This window comes from Homalodisca vitripennis, chromosome 4 (genome assembly GCF_021130785.1).
Source record: "Homalodisca vitripennis isolate AUS2020 chromosome 4, UT_GWSS_2.1, whole genome shotgun sequence".
Taxonomy (NCBI): domain Eukaryota; kingdom Metazoa; phylum Arthropoda; class Insecta; order Hemiptera; family Cicadellidae; genus Homalodisca; species Homalodisca vitripennis.
In genome coordinates, this window is record NC_060210.1 from 119,865,936 (window position 1) to 119,871,557 (window position 5,622).

Sequence of the window (5,622 nt, forward strand, 5' to 3'; positions counted from 1 at the left end):
CGGACGAACCCTTCTTGTTCTAAGCTTTACAATGTCGGAATAAGATAGGAATCACAGAAACAGCAACTGACAATAGACACGTCAGTGAGAAATGGTTCAATAGTGCCAATCTTCAAACATATGAGCAAAGACAATCCTAGCTTAAAAGCCTTTCATCGAGGTTAGTGCCGGTTAACAGAATTCGCTAATGTTGGGACTAAATTCTGTCAAGATGGCGCTTTGAACTGTATTCCAGCGGGTTTATATTTTTTGTGACGAGGTAGTGGGAGAAGAGTCAAAATGTGTTGAGGTTAAAAAATCAATAAAATATATATTATGTTAACTGCTGAATTAATCAACTTAACAAATAATGAACATTGTGTAACCATAACGTGAAAAAAAGGTTCAAGAAGCTCATTATTACAGTTTTAAGGATCTTGCACAATGGCAATGTAAAGGAAAGGAGGATACGAGTAGGTAAAGACCGAAATGCTTATCGTAAGTTATGTAAGGAAACGATGAGGCAAGGATAATTGCTAAGTTTAATCAATGAGGGATAGCATATTTTTAATTGTCGAAATTGGAAGCAGGCGCCTCACATAAATATAGATGCAAATACATTTTTAATGGGTTAAGATTAGAATAAATAAAAAAATTAAAATTAGAAAAATAATAAATAAAGACACATTTTTATGGGGTGAAATGACCTTTAGTACAAAAATTTGCTTTGATTTGGCAGGGGACAGAAAATAATGGTTTATCTTTTCTTACCAATAAACGACACAACTCAAAAATGTACTCTAACACGTTTGGACTATTCAAGACGTAGAGTGACGTAGGCATAATATGCTACTCGATGATTGAATCCCCAAAATAATGAAGGATGTGTTGTGGGGAAAGGAGAGGATCATGAGCAAGGAGGAAGAACAAAAGCCGTGTGTAGTATAAATTTCATGCGTGAACTACTATCCACGCAGATTACGATCAGTTTGTCGATAGGCTCTATCTCTACACTGTCGCATTTGCCACTACCACATTGTATCAAGTCGAGGGAATATATAATACTACATAAGCATTAACAATGTCACAATCATTTCCATTTCCTAAAACTTCTCTGGCATTGTTGACAGGAAACAGTTCGGCGGAAGATTAGCCAAGACTCCGGTTAGAAACGCAAACAACCAGAAGCCTCTCTGCTCGAGCCCGAGGATCATTTGGGTAATGGAACCATAAATAATGTATGATACACGACGCGCGACGCGAGCAGCGCCGCAGCTCCTGCACGGAGTGTGCGCAGTCCCAGATTCTTTTTTCTGAGCGGTTAGAGATATTCGAGCACATGACCTAGTAACTTTATAATTTTAGAAGGTCAAAGAGAAGTCAGCGTAGTTCTCAATTCTAAGGAATTCTAAGTAATTTACTCACTAGACATCCCTTACTACACTAGGACTCTAGTACACTAAGGAAGGCCAGTCACATGAATGGACTTTGTCATCCAACTCCGGTTTCCGAAGCTCATCTTCCTTCTTCACAGGGAATCCTAGGCGTTATTCTTTTCTCTGTCTTATGGATATTCGTTCATTAGCTCATTTTGGGTGGTCTTTTAGTTTGTAAACGGGAAAAAACTCTGCACACGAGAGTCACAGGGTCTTACGGATTGGTTCACCACTCAAGTGAGGCAATATTTCGGCACATTGGCTGGGACCAATAATAGAAGTAATATTGGTCTCTGGTAGTGGGTTTTAAGACTGGGATTTGGACTTTTGATAAGTTGGGATTTCTCTCAGAACAAACCTGGTACCACAATAGCAGAAAATGTATCTCGGCTCTTGTGGACCACCATTTGGATTGGATTATGATTCGTCTTTCCGGATAAAACATATACCAAAAGACCGGAAATATTCTCCATCCGGTGAATTATTCTATTGGTTTTGATTTGGGATCCATCTTTCCAGAGAAAACTGATAACATATCACGGTGAAGTAGTAGTGATGTGAAGAGGCATTGGAATCTTCGGGGTAAGTTTACACCCTTATTGATTTCTTCTGAAATCAAACCTCAGGATGATAATTGTGGGAGGCTGATTCTGATTGAATACCTTATAGCTGTTTGTGAGCGTCAGACTGAATTGGGCGTTTTCCTGATCCTTTAACTCACTGAGACTGTGACAGTCGCATAGCCTAGTCTCTGAACTAGTACACTCTTTGTTTTAGTTTGTTATTGACAATGGAAGGTTTGAAAGGATAAAAGGATTTCGAAGATTTGCCATCGTTATATGTTACAAAAGTTATAACCCAACGTTTCGATGATTGGAATCTATCCTCTTCGTCAGGTGGGGAAGCTATTAATACAAACAAAAATAAAGAACTAAACAAAGAATATTCCATTCCTCGAAACTTTATGCTATATCTTTTGTAACTAGTACACTGTTTTCTATTTAATAAAATGTGGTTGAACACCCACGGTATTTCTCATTCTTTCTCAATTTAAAACCGTATATCGAGTGATGTGATCATTTTGAAAATCAGTATTACGAGGGTCATTCTGAAATGAAAGAGACAAATAAGTCTAGAGAGGAAACCGTTTATTTTTTACAAAACAATAATTTTTCAACACAATCTAATTCAGCATGTATGCTAAAAAGGTTAAAGGCAGCTTTTTCTTCCGGCAGCAAAACATTTTTTATCTGTTGTTTAAACCAATTTCAAACAAACGTTTTCACGTCCTTGTTGGCCTGGAACCTCTACCCACGTAATGCCTCCTTTAGTACTCCAAACAAATGGAAACCACTGGGTGCTAAAGTATGACTGTAAGGGAGTTGAGACAGTATTTCCTAGACCATCCTGTTGATGGTTTCAAGGGTAGAGGAATATGAGGATATACAATGTCTTGCTGGGGAATTACACCACTCCTCTGAGATCCACAATGTTTCTCTATCATGGCTGGCTTCACCTTGTTTAAAAGCAAATCCGAGTAGTACTGGCCGTTCATTGTACGCCGCTCTTTGAGATAATCACAAAAACGAAAAATGTATACCTTCAGTGCCCCAAAACACCGTCAACATGACTTTTCCTGTTGATGCCTGGGTTTTGAATGTTTCTTCACATGTGATTTCGTGTGCTTCTACTCAATGCTTTGCCTTTATGATTTTGGCTCATAATAGTGAACCCAAGTTTCATCACAAGTTAAAATTGTGTTGAGGAAGTGCTCCACTTCTCTTAAATAACGTTCCTTTAGCTCTGTGCACACTCTTAACCTCATTCTTTGTGTAGCTGCGTCAATTCCTTTGGGGCCCTTCTTGCACATGTTTGGCAGTACTTGTTACAGATAATGTCATGAACTGTACCAGTACTAACTTGACCCTTATCAAATATCATTTCCACAGCGAACTGCAGTAAACATAAATAATGTCATCAATTTTATTTTCAAGAAATTGAGTTGAAAATGTCATTGGACGGCCAGAACGGTGTTCACCAGTCACTGAGTCGCGATATTTTTTGAACTGTTCTAACCACTTGTAACCATTTGCATTTTTCATAAAACATTCACCATAAACTTTAGACAATCTACAGTACATATTCACTGGTTTCTTGCCTTCAGCAAGTGAAATAACGTTTTACAATAATTTGGAATTTTCAAGTTGCCTTGCCATCTTGAAATGTATTTTTGAGGTTATAAACAAAACAATGTTGATTCATCAGCTGATCAGGGCTTACCCCAATGCCGCCAACTTAAAACCATAAAAGTACCAAACTTGCTCTACCAACAGTTCCCAGACCAATTTGTCTCTTTAGTTATTACCTTCGTAATGTAATTGTGGCAGCAGGTTTGAAGCAGAAAGACAATTTACTCGCGAAAAAGAATGATTTTTTACTGTTTATTGCATTATTCCTGTCAGTCATAACATTTTCTGAGAGTATAGATATTAAGGTTATTTTGTTTTTATTCCACTTGTTTGAAAAGATTTCAAAGATTGAAGGAAGTACCCATAAAATTAGCCGATTACCTACCCGCATTGTCAGTTTGGAATTTGGGAATATTACCTATTATAGTAGAACTATGATATAAAAGTGCTTATGTCTTTTTACCTTAACACAAAAATTGCAGGGGTAACCAAATAAATTGTATTTTAAAAATTAAAGACTATTGTTTGTTTTTTTCAGTAGGAGTATAGAAAACATACATTTCAATGTATTACTAATTTTTATATATTTTATTATTAGTTAATATAGTAAAATAATACAACGTTGCGGATCAGTCAATAAACCGTTTGATAGTGCACCCATAGCGCTCCGCGAGGTTAGGTCAACGTTTACCGCAAACGACATAACATCCATAATTAATAGTATTGTTCAATGTATTTTACATAATAATAAACTGGAAACGATCCTATTAATTTATCCACATCCCGTCATTATTTTTACTGTCTTAAAACTTATCTGTTGAAGTATTTGCATGACTTTGCAAACTTTTTAAGGCTGTAGGCCTACAACGAGCAAAAATAACACGTTTTTCCTTCCCGTATTTTTCCTTTTACTATCCAAATAAATCTCAGCTGCAACTATACGCAATTTTATCCATTATATGTTTACAACTGTAATCCATGTTTCGTTTGAATGCATGGTTCAGATATTTTACTGCAATATTATGCTATCTCTAATTTTAAATTTGTCATTACTTTGTTAACTGATTTGCATTCACTTTGTGTAGTATGCATTGAATATAACACTTCAATCATATTAAGAAATAGCAGTATTTTCAATTTGTGTAAATAAATTGGTTCCGTATAAATCTGAAAAAAATATAACTTTCTTTTGTGGATTACATTCACACAAAAAGTTAGATATCGCTGAATGTTTGTTAGACGTGTTTATTGTGTAGCCTAATTTAGACGAACAAATTAATAGTATAAATTATTTAAAATAACAGATTTTTTAATTAAATAGATTAGACATTTATTTATTTTTTTAAGTAATGGAGGCTACGGTAGACTACTAATTCTTTTCTCCTATGGGTTTTATTATGTTCCATGGTATAGTCAATACAAGTGTACTATTTCACATGTACTGCCAATAGTATGTCATGAGTCAAATAAATTAATGAAGATGATTAAAAACAATCTTGTAGTATTTGACAACATTGCGTCCATACTATTGATTTAGATCAGCGAGTGTGTCGCCCCCTTCACATTTTTCAGGTATGGCCTCGGCGCCGTTGAAACGCATGAGCCCGGATAGCTCAGTCGGTAGAGCATTAGGCTTTTAACCTAAGGGTCCAGGGTTCGAGTCCCTGTTCGGGCGTTAACTTTTTACAACTTTAAAACTGCATAACTCGTATTATGCTGTTTATTTAACGTGTTTAATTATAATTATTTTCCTCTTGTGTTGTTCAAACATTCGTTGTTAATTTTTTGTTTTCTGTAAGGTCCACTTATTGAGATGTATTTAATTATTTTAATTATATACTTTACTTAAGTAATTGAAAACAGCAACACAAATACATACAATATCTAAAATACAGACAATTAGATTGATTGTAACTTTAAAAAATTAGATTGGTTGTAAATAAACAAATGCAGTAAAATTGTAATCAATGTTAAGGTAAATCTGGAATAAGTTAGTAGATATTATGATTCAAATGGTA

The 5,622-nt window shown here is 35.4% G+C and overlaps 1 non-coding gene across 1 annotated transcript; it reads left to right on the forward strand.

Annotated features, from left to right (window-relative positions):
* The first annotated feature begins 5,206 nt into the window (after positions 1-5,206).
* On the forward strand, positions 5,207-5,279 carry Trnak-uuu. Its single transcript has one exon. It is a non-coding gene; the product is annotated as a tRNA-Lys (tRNA).
* The last annotated feature ends 343 nt before the right edge of the window (positions 5,280-5,622 follow it).